At 33.0% G+C, this 12,420-nt stretch overlaps 1 long non-coding RNA gene across 1 annotated transcript; it reads right to left on the bottom strand.

Annotated features, from left to right (window-relative positions):
* Positions 1–1,339: 1,339 nt before the first annotated feature.
* LOC112940426 (uncharacterized) lies at positions 1,340–10,241 on the bottom strand. The gene is made up of 3 exons (XR_003244604.2): positions 10,186–10,241; positions 9,574–9,635; positions 1,340–1,540 (listed from the first exon to the last, which is right to left on the bottom strand). It is a non-coding gene; the product is annotated as an uncharacterized lncRNA (long non-coding RNA).
* Between the last annotated feature and the right edge of the window lie 2,179 nt (positions 10,242–12,420).

The following is a 12,420-nucleotide window of genomic DNA, read 5'->3' as shown; positions in this document are numbered from 1 at the left end:
ACAATCATAATCGATACATAAACCAAAAGCCCATACAAATCTACACATGAATTCATTAATATCAAAGCATGCTCACAAAACCCATATTTTAGTCAAATTGAGTGATTTGAGAAAATCAATTGTTAATGGAGAATTTTATTGGAAACAACAATTATACATCAATAATATCATATCTTAATTCTTGAAAACGTTTCATGCAAGAACCCAAGACTTAGAGTAGAACTTGGACTTTTTTCATCTTTTTTAAATCTTTGAAAATCATCTTTGAAATTGACTATAAGGTGATAGAAAGACTTAGAGGAATAACTCTCATACCTTATTAGAATAATGCACTGATAATTGAAGAAGAAACTCTATTGAATATCCATCTTTAAGCTCTATCTTCACCTTGAGCTCTCATGGAGGTTTCTTAAGAATCTTTGGGAGGGAATGGGTTTTGATTTATGTGCTAGGGTTAAAATGAGAGTTTTATGACTTATATACTCTTAAAATACCCATAAACACCTAAAATAACCTTCCTAAAATTTTATAAGACTTGGGGTGAATTTCCCAAAAAACCCCAAGTCTTAATAGAAAATTTGGCAAATTGCAGCACCATCAACGATCACCAGGTTAGACCACGCCCCATCAATGGTGTTCATTTGTTGCTTATGTAGCTCCTCCAAATGAATAATACATGTCTACACCGACTCCACCCATCGATGGGCCATCGTCTTGTCGACTTGCCATCGTTTAGGGCAGTCGATTGCCACTGCCTTGCAGGGTGGAGCTCCAAGTTGGGCTCCTCCTTGTAGGGACCCTTGTGGATCCTACATGAAGTCGTACCCAGACATTAAACCTATGAACATGCACTAACCTATGAACATGCACTTATAGGTATTATAAACATCAAAAAATAATCTCAACATCTAACAAGCCACGCAACATGCTAAAACATATCAAAACTCACAAGGATGTCTAAAGACTATCTTTCGAACGTCACCAGACGTTCTTGGATGTTTGACCTCCAAACCTTACCAAACTCAACATTATGACTCTAAGAACTATTATAAATCATATAAGGACCTCATAAAATCGTTACGCACTCATAAGCACATGAAAACTGTCACCCCCAAGCTATCCCCAACACGCAGACACGGAATTTAGAACCACAACTGATCCAAAGCTAACCTTGCTGGCATGATCATGAACATACTAAAGATAATAAACTGATGCGGAAGCTAAATCATAATTAAGTCTGAAAAGATGGGGAATACCCATATTATATAACTGAGATATTTGAAAATAATGAGTTTTATACAAAGGAAATATTAACTCAATACTAAGATGAATCTTACTACGTCTAAAATAAGCCTCTAAACTGGACTAGAAATACTCGGACAAGACCCTAGCTAAATATAGCAAAAACTGAAACTAAATGACTAAAGACTAAAATGACACTCATGAATGTTATCCTCGGAGAATGAGGACTCACCATTCAATCTTCTGAACTGGAGATTGGAAATTGATCTATGCTTGATCTAATGCTGAGAACCTTAGCCTGCATCACGAGAAGATATAGCGCACGTATGCGTTAGTACTTAAAAGGTACTGAAAATGTAGGATAGAGCAAAACTGAAATAAAACATAATTGAACAATCATAATAGCAAGTATAATAATTAGACATGATGAACTGAATTCTTAGCTAACTAGATGCAATGACCAATTTATAACATGTTGAAACTAAATACTGAATATACAGATAAATGGTCAATGCAGAGAGTCTAACTGATATGTGGGAGCTACTAATAACTGATAATAAAACTACATTAGCTAAATGTGGAGTCCAATGTATACGCCCCATCAGAGGACCCAATATAGCCTGCCAGAGGTATAAAGGCATGCTGGTTTGATCACTAAATTGATTGCCCACAAAGGGGAATTACAACCTATTTGTCTAGTAGTACTGGGACTTTTGGGTACGCTAAATCCTAGTCCAATTCGGTATCATGCTACTCCCAATAAATTTTATAATGTTACTCATTATGGCTAAGTTTCTGTATATAATGGATGGCTCGAAACTGAACATGCAAATTGAAAATGCAACAATTAATCTGGTAATTATTCATTTATAACTGAGGCATGTATATTTGAAGTTTCTAAAATATCTAATCTAGCATGTGTAATTCAAGAACTAAAGAAATACAAAGCTAGGGTTCTGAAATTCATGTAATAAACTTAATAATAAAATTATAATCTAATTTGGAACATATAACTAATATTTTCATGAACTTCTCTTGAAAATCTACAAACCCTAGATCTAATCATGATATGGGAATCTAGAATCTGACTGAAAACTTGGGACCCAATGGGTGAAAGGAACCCACTAGTAAAATCACACATACATGGTGATGAAATCCACAGAAAAATACTTAAATTTTGGGGCTGGAACTTCTGGAGCTTGTGGCGTTCTTAAACTAAGATTCTTGTGCTTTTTCTCCTCTCTTGCTTCTAATTCTAGGTTATGATTTAATGATTTGACCTGAATATGTTTCAATTATGTTTCTAGGCTTAAACTTACTAAAATTTGATGATCTAGGGTCAAAACGACGTAAGTTAGGGTTTAAATAGAGTGGGTAAGGTTAAAACAACCCCTGGTAAAGTTGATGTAGGACCAAACTACAACAAGGACTGACTGTCCGTCTTGTGACATATGCCTCATCGTTGGGTCCATCGACTTGGCCTGTTCGACAGGTCTTTACTAAAATTGGCATAACTTTTAGGTCTTATTTTATGCAAGGTTTGTGGCTATGGAAAGCTCATTCAATTTTATATTTTTGGGTAAGTCATAGGACACCTAATTCATTTTGTGCTAGGAGTTATAACCATTTGAAGTTGACCCAACTGCATTTTCACTTAAATGTCTACAAATTTTCCACCTACGGACCAATCTGGTCATCCGTAGCTCTTCTCACAGAGTAGTTGAATAGAGTATTGATTGACGGTGACGGACTATAAACCCTCGTCTGACTACGGACCATGAGTTCGTCCGTCACCCACGACTTAACCAATTTTTCTAGGCTGAAATTTTTGAGAGTTTCTGATCCCATCAACGATTGTGCAAGATGGACCGTGGGTCAGGCTACGGTCCGTCGATGTCATCGTTGGTTGCACCTGTAGATTTTTTTATAAAGCTTGTTTATGGTCTATTTTTTTTTGTAAAGCTTGTTTATGGTCTATTTTTGCTATGGGGTGTTACATTATCTCCCCCTTGGAACATTCCTCCTTGAATAAAGACTAAACTAGGTTAAATAAAGGGAGAGATCTTCAAAACCTATTACTAACCACTGAGAACCGAGTTTCTGACTTAATTTAGTTCCGATAACATGCAAATACGCTGAAAATGCAAGTACAAATTGAGGTAACATGATTCTATGACTGAATTCACGCATGAATAACTGGAAAACTGAAGCAATCGGAAGGAAAGAGGTGAGGATACATGGATTTCATGGCTGCTTCTACTTCCCAAGTATCTTCCTCTACGGACTGACTCCTCCACAAAACCTTAACTAAAGCGACTTCTTTGTTTCTCAACCTTCTGATCGGATAGTCAAGAATCTCAATTGGTACATCCTCATAAGAAAGACTATCTTTCACCGCCACACTCTCTAATGGCACTAGAGAGTCTAGATAACCCAGACACTTATTCAAGAGTGAGATGTTGAAGACCGGATGCACTGCTGCTAATTTTGCTGGTAACTCTAACTCATATGTCACCTTGCCAACCCTTTTCAAGATTTTGTAAGGTCCTACATATCTAGGACTGGGCTTTCCTTTCTTTCCAAATCTTATCACCCCTCTCATAGCTGAGACCTTAAGAAAAACTCAATCATGAACTTGGAAATCTAGTTCCCTTTTCATATGTCATAAGATTTCTAACGACTTTGGGTTGTCTTAAGTCTATCTCTAATTACTTGCACTTTCTCCATAGCATAAAGGATTGAATTTGTCCCTATCAAAGCTGCTTCACCTACTTCAAACCAACCAACATCAGATTTACATCTACAACCATATAAAGCCTCATAAGGGGCCATCTGAATGCAAGAATGGTATCTATTATTGTAGGAAAACTCAATAAGAAGAAGGTGATCATGCCAACTACCTTTGAGATCGATCACACAGGGTCTCAAAATATCCTGTAAGGTCTGAATGGTACACTTTGCCTGCCCATCCATCTGTGGATGAAATGTTGTACTAAGGTTAACTTGAATACCAAGACCTTTCTGAAATGACTTCCAGAAATGAGAGGTAAAATGAGGACCTTTATTTTAAATGATAGACAAAGGAACCTCATGCAACCTCACAATTTCATTAACGTAGAGCTTGGCATAGTCCTCTGCCAAATTTGTAGTCTTGATCGCCAAAAAGCGAGAAGACTTAGTAATTTTATCAACTATCATCCAAATTGAGTCATGTTGTCTATGAGTACAAGGTAACCATGTGATGAAATCCATATTTATCACATCCCACTTCCAAGTAGGAATATTAATCTCTATATATCCCTCTTCATGACATTCCACCAATAGACTTCCCGCAGATCGCGGTACATTTTAGTGGCACCTGGATGAATAGAATATCTAGAGTTATGTGCTTCTGCAAGAATATGTTGTCTCAACTCGCCCACATCAGGAACACACAATCTACCATGGCAGAAAAGTACACCATCTCCCCCTTGGGAGAAAACCTCCATTCTCTGATTATGGAATGCGCCCTTAAGTTCTAGAAAGATTGGATCACTGTCTTGCTTTTCCTTAACCTCCACTACCAACACGATTCTGCACTATTCTAAACTGTTACACCATTGTCTGATATGCTCATAAGGCAGAGCTCCTAAGCAAGCAAGACTGTGAACATCCTTCACTAGATCCTTCCTTTCTTTCTCGACATGGGCTACACTACCCATAGATAATATACTAAGAGCATCTGCTAGTATATTCTCCTTACCAAGATGGTAATGCACACTCATATCATAATCCTTAAGGAACACAAGCCATCTCCTCTAGAGAAGATCTAACTTTTTTCTTGGTGAACACATACTGAAGGCTCTTATGGTTAGTGAACACATCTACGTGAACACCATAAAAGTAGTTTCTCCAGATCTTGAGTGCAAAAACCACTGCTGCAAGCTCGAGGTCATGAGTTGGATATTTCTTCACATGAACCTTAATTTATTTAGAGGCATAAGTTATCACCTTACCTCGCTGCATCAACACACAACCTAGGCAAACTATGGATGCATCACGTAGATCACATAACAATCTGAGCCCTTTGGTAGAGTCAACAGAGGAGTTGTAGTCAATGTAGTTTTCAATTCTGCAAAGTTTTTCTCACAATCATCTGACCATTGGGACTTGACCATCTTCTGAGTTAACCTTGTCAATGGTGAGGCTATGGATTAAAATACTTCCAAAAACCTTCTGTAATAACCTGCTAAACCTAAGAAACTTCTAATATCTGTAGTAGAGGTATGTTTGGTCCATTGTTTCACTACTTCTATCTTCTGTGAATCCATATGGATCACTTCGCTAGATACAATGTGATCAAGGAAAGCAAAGGATTGCAACCAGAACTCCCATTTACTAAACTTAGCGAATAATTGGCGATCCTTGAGAATCTGCAGAACGACTCTCAAATGACTTGTATGTTCTTCCTCACTCCTAGAGTAAATGAGGATATAATCAATAAAGACAATAACGAATAAGTCCAACTACTGTTTGAAAACTCTGTTCCTCAAATCCATGAAAGTTGCAGGATCATTAGTTAGTCCAAACGACAAAACTACAAATACATAATGACCATACCGAGTTCTAAATTTTGTTTCTCTGACTCTAAGTTGATGATAACCTGATCTGAGGTCTATCATTGAGAAATAGCTAGCACCCTGAAGTTGGTCAAACAAGTCAATAATCCTAGGGATGGGATTACTATTCTTGATTGTGACCTTGTTTTATTGTGCATAGTCAATGCACATTCTGGGAGAACCACCTTTCTGGCCTTCAGGTAATAAATAAATTGACCCATAGGCGCTAAGCTACTACCTTTCAATTCTACAATTAGTTCGTCTATAAATTGAAACCGAACAATCCTAGTTCTACAATCAACGAAGTCATAATATGAGTGTAACCAAACCATGCCTAGAATTACATCGAAGTCTACCATTTCTAACTATACTAGATCTGCTAAGGTGAATTTCTGAGATACTGCGACAGGATAATTTATGTATACCTGTCTAGCTATAATTGGGTACCGAGTGGAGTAGAGACTGAGAAAGGTTCTGAGAGAGTTTCTGGACTAACACTGAATTGGACTACTAAACTGAGTTACAAAAGACAAAGTAATGTTTTTTGTCTTTCCACTAAGTGAACCATATGTGAGTCACATCCTTGGGTTTGTAGGATGCCAATCTCACCTATCACTACGAGTTAATGACATCACACCAAATATTTTCTTGAACTTATTAATGAACTTTTGTGTGTCCTTACCAACTTGCACCCTAAAAACTTAGGCGGATTCATCCTAACAAAATCACAAAAATTGCATTGTTCTGGTTGGTCATACTCTGAGCCAAAAGCTGAATTGGCGTTCTGAAACTCTACATTTAAACTTCCTTATCTGGTACTAGAGGAATTGTGTTAGCATTACGTGCATTCGCATTCCATGCCTAAGCTCTACGAGAAGGCATGAACTTAAGCACTCAACATCGAGTTATAATGGAATTAGATAATACCTTACGCATGATAAGAGTAATAAGAAGGTGATGTTTTTCCTACAATACTTCATAGCCTCCCGCTCATTACATGTGGTGCACTTCACACCCATGAAAAGGACTTTATTTAGTGCGGCCTTTCAGACAACCTAGTTCTCTTAAACCTAGTGCTTTTACACTATGTTTTGTCACGCCTTAAGATACCCCCGAGACACGGACACGAAATTTAGAACCAAAAGTGTCCCAAGCCAACCCTGCTGGCATGCTCATGAGCATACTAAAAATAATAAACTGATGAGGAAGCTAAATTATAATTAAATATAAAAATATGAGAATTTCCCATATTCGATAACTGAGATATATTAAAACAATGAGTTTAATACAAAGGAAATATTAACTCAATACTAAGTTTAAGCTAACTATGTTTGAAATAATCCTCTAAACTAGACTAGAAATACTGGGACAAGCTGCTAACTAAATCTACAAAAAATAGAAACTAAATGATTAAAGACTGAAATAACACTCATGAATGTTGTCCTCGGAAAATGAGGACTTAACACTTTATCTATTGAACTAGAGATCGGATCTATACGTGATCTGGATGCTATGAACCTGAATCAACATCATGAGAAGATGTGGCGCACGTATGCGTCAATATTGAAAGGTATTGAGCATGTAGGATAGAGTACAGCTGAAATAAAACATAACTTAACAAGCATAATAGCAAGTATAATAATCTGACATGATAAAGTTATTTCTTGCTACTATTGAATCAATGAAAATAAAGAGCTTTTGAGATTTTATGAGTGGAGAGTGAAAGGGGGACGACTTTATTTATAGAGATTCAGGATTTTAAGAGTATGTATGACAAAGTTATGAATTTGGATCAACTTTCTATATTGTTCAATTAAACATTAATATTTTTAAAATTATATAATGCATGCCTTAATAAAATTAGAGAATATAGACTAAATTTATTTGATTCGGGCAAATGAAATAATCGAATTAATTATGTGAAAAATACAGCTAAGACACTTCTTAAAAATGTTAATTTTAATTCGAAGTACCCAAATTAATGAATACACTTTTACTTGTCAGATGAGAATGAATGGAAGACATCCTCATATCTCCAAATCCTAAATGATAACATAATGAAAAAAGTTAACCATAACATCGTCAACAAAATGAAAAAATGTATTGTTTTAAATTGAAGGTATTTGAGTCAACAAGCAGTTTTAATGACTTTGTTTGGTATACATACATATAAATGCATCTAAAAGGAGGAAAATAATTTAAAGAAATGGCTCTGTTAGATATATAGACATATTCAAGTGAAGTAAAGCTCTTTCTTGTGATTATTGAATCTCTCAAAAGAAAGAGCTCTTGAGATTTTGTGCGTGGAGAGTTAGGGGAGGGGGAATTATTTATATTGATTATGGATTTGAAACGTAAGTGTGAAAAATTAGGAATTTGGGTCAACATTTTATCTTTCTCAATTCAACATTAATAATTATTTAAATATTTAATAAGTTCGTTAAGAAAAATAAAGAATTTAGAATAAAATTATAAGATTCGGTCAAACAAAATATTTGAATTAATTATATGTAAGTTATGGCTAAGAAACTTCTTAAAGTTTAAATTTTTTAAATTGGAGTGCCCGAATTATTGAATACCATTTTATTTTCCAAATGGGAATGAATGAACGACATCTTGAACTTTCTGATTCCTAAAATATTAGCATAATTATTGAAGTGAACGACAAAATTGTCAAAAGAAGGAAAAAGTGTATTGTTTTTAATTGACTGTAGTTCAAGTCAACAAGCAGTATAAATGACTTTGTTAGGTATGAAAACATATAAATTAACCTTAAAGGAGGAGAAGAAGATTTTGTAGGGTATATGGACATACTCAAGTGAAGTAAAAGTTATTTCTAGCTACTATTGAAGCTATGAAAAGGAAGAGCTTTTGAAATTTTATGTTTGGAGAGTGAAAGGGGGATCACTTTATTGATAGTGATTCAGGATTTGAAGCGTAAATATGACAAAAATTAAAAATTTAGTTCAACTTTTTATTTTGAACACAATATTTTTTTAAATATGTAATGAATAGTTTAGAAAATAAAAGAATTTAGACTAAACTAATAATTTCTGTCTAAAAAATATTCAAATTAATTTTATGAAAATTACAGATAAGACACTTCTCGAAGTTTGAATTTTTTAAATCGGAGTCCACAATTTTTTAATACACTTTTACTTGCTGGATTTGAATATATGGTCGGCATCCTCAAATCTCCGAATCGTAAAATAATAACATAATTAAGAAAGTGAACGATAACATCATCAATAAAATGAAAAGTTTTATTTATTTTTATTGAATATATTTCGATTCAACAAGCAATTTTTATGAATTTGTTAGGTATATAGACTTACAAATGCATCTTAAAGGAGGAAAATAAATGAAAGAAGTCACATTGTTGGGTATATTGACATACTCAAGGGAAGTAAAGCTCTTTCTTGCTACTATTGAAGCTCTCAAAAGAAAGAGCATTTGAGATTTTGTGTTTGGAGAGCGAAAGGGGGGGCGGTGATTTGTTGATAGGTACTTTTGATTTAAAGCGTAAGTATGACAAAAGTAAAAATTTGTCTCTACATGTTATGCGTCTCAATTCAACATTAATATTTTTTTTAAAATGTTTAACAAGTGCATTAACAAAATTAAAGAATTCAGACTAAAGTTACTATATTCGGTCAAACAATATATTAGAATTAATTATATGAATGTTATGGCTAAGAAACTTCTCAAAGTTTTTATTTTTTGATAGGAGTACCTGAATTGATGAATAACCTTTTACTTGCCGGATGGGAATGAATGGTCGGCATCCTCAACTCTCTGAATCATAAAATAATAACATAACAATGAAAGTGAATGATAAAATCATCAAAAAAAGGAAAAGGTGTATTTTGTTTAATTAAGTGTATTTCGAGTCATCAAGTAGTATAAATGACTTTTTTATGTATATAGACTTATTAATGCATCTAAACAGAGGAAAAGAAATGAAAGAATTGACTTTGTTGGGTGTATTGACAAACTTAAGTGAAGTAAAGCCTTTTTTTATTCTACTACTGAAGCACTCAAAAGAACGAGCTTTTAAGATTTTGTTTGTGGAGAACGAAAGGGAGACAACTTTATTTATATTGATTCTGGATTTGAAGCGTATGTATGACAAATTTATGAATTTGATCAACTTTTTATGTTGCAAACATCAACATTAATATTTTATTAAAATATATAATGAATATGTTTCGAAAATAAAATAACTTAGACTAAAGTTATAAGATTCAGTCAAATAGAATATTTGAATTAATTATATGAAAGTAATGGCTAAGAAACTTCTTGAAGTTTGAATTTTTTAAATTGGAGTACCTGAATTAGTGAATACCTTTTTACTTTCCGGATGGTAATGAATGGCTGGCATCCTCAACTTTCGGATTCCTAACATATTAACATAATTGTGAAAGTGAATGACAAAATCGTTAAAAGAAAGAAAAGTGTTTTTATTTTTAATTAACTATAGTTCATGTTAACAAGCAGTATAAATGACCTTTTTATGTATGAAGATATATAAATGCATCTTAAGGGAGGAAAAGAAATCATTTTGTTGGGTATATAGACATACTTAATAGAAGTAAAACTCTTTCTTGATACTATTGAAGCGATGAAAAGAAGGATTTTTGAGATTTTATGTGTGGAGAGTGAAAGGGGAAAGACTTTATTTATAGTGATTTAGGATATGAAGCGTATGTATGATAAAATTAAGAACTTAGGTCAACTTTTTATGTTGCTCAATTAAACATTAATATTTATAATAATATATAATGTATGCCTTAAGAAAATTAATGAATTTAGACTTAAGTCTTTAAATTCTGTCAAAACCAAATATTCAATTTGATTTTGTAAAAATTGCAGCTAAGACACTTCTCGAAGTTTGAATTTTGTATATCAGAGCACCCGAATTGATGAATACACTTTTATTTGCCGGGTGAGAAAGAATGGTAGGAATCCTCAAATCTCTGAGTCCTAAAATAATAACATAATTAAAAAGTGAATCATAAAATCGTCAACAAAATGCATTTTTGATGACTTTATTAGGTATACATATATATATATATAAATGCATCTAAAAGGAGGAAAATAAATGAAATAAATGGATTTGTTTGATATATTGACATATTTAAGTGAAGTAAAGCTCTTTCTTGCTACTATTGAAGCTTTGAAAAAAAAGAGTTCTTGAGATTTTGTGCGTGGAGAATGAAAGGGGTGGGGTGGGGATCTATTTATATTTATTATGGATTTGAAATGTAAGTATGAAAAATTAGGAATTTGGTTCATTATTTTGTGTTTATAAATTCAACATTAATAATTATTTTAATATTTAATAAGTTCGTTAAGAAAAATAAGAATTTAGACTAAAATTATTCGATTCAGTCAAACAAAATATATGAATTAATTATATCTAAGTTATGGCTAAGAAACTTCTTGAAGTTTGAATTTTTTAAATTGGTGTACCCCAATTAGTCAATACCCTTTTACTTTCCGGATGGAAATAAATAGCCCGCATCCTAAACTTTCTGATTCATAAAATATTAAAATAATTATGAAAGTAAACGACAAAATCGTCAAAAGAAGGAAAAGTGTATTGTTTTTAATTGACAGTAGTTCAAGTAACCAAGTAGTATAAATAACTTTGCTAGGTATAAAGACATGTAAATGCATCTTAAAGGAGGAAATGGAATGATTTTGTTGGGTATATAGACATAATCAAGTAAAGTAAAGTAATTTCTTGCTACTATTGAAGCTATGAAAATAAAAAACTTTTGAGATTTTATGTGTGAAGAGTGAAAGGGGGACGACTTTATTTATAGTGATTCAGGATTTTAAGAGTATGCATAAAAAAGTTATGAATTTGGATCAACTTTATATGTTGCTCAATTCAACATTAATATTTTTAACAATATACAATACATGCCTTAATAAAATTAGAGAATTAAGAGTAAAGTTATTAGATTCGGTCAAACAAAAAAATCAAATTAATTATGTGAAAATTACAGCTAAGACACTTCTCGAAGTTTGAATTTTTTAATGCGAAGTACCCAAATTAATGAATACACTTTTACTTGTCATATTAGAATTAATTGAAGGCATCCTCAAATATCCAAATCCTAAAATAATAACATAATTAAGAAAGTGAACCATAAAATCGTCAACAAAATGAAAAAATGTACTATTTTAAATTGAAGGTATTTGAGTTAACAAGCAGTTTTAATGACTTTGTTGGGTATACATACATATAAATGAATGTAAAAGGAGGAAAATAAATTAAATAAATGTCTTTGTTGGATATATAGACATATTCAAGAGAAGTAAAGCTCTTTCTTGTGATTATTGAATCTCTCAAAAGAAAGAGCTCTTGAGATTTTGTGCGTGGAGAGTTGGGGGGAGGGGGAGGGGGATTTATTTATATTGATTATGGATTTGAAACGGAAGTATGAAAAATTAGGAATTTGGGTCAACATTTAATGTTTCTCAATTCAACATTAATAAGTATTTAAATATTTAATAAGTTCGTTAAGAAAAACAAACAATTTAGACTAAAATTATTCGATTCAGTCAAACA

Source organism: Solanum lycopersicum, chromosome 12 (assembly GCF_036512215.1).
Source record: "Solanum lycopersicum chromosome 12, SLM_r2.1".
Lineage (NCBI taxonomy): Eukaryota > Viridiplantae > Streptophyta > Magnoliopsida > Solanales > Solanaceae > Solanum > Solanum lycopersicum.
This window is presented reverse-complemented; position numbering and strand designations above follow the sequence as displayed.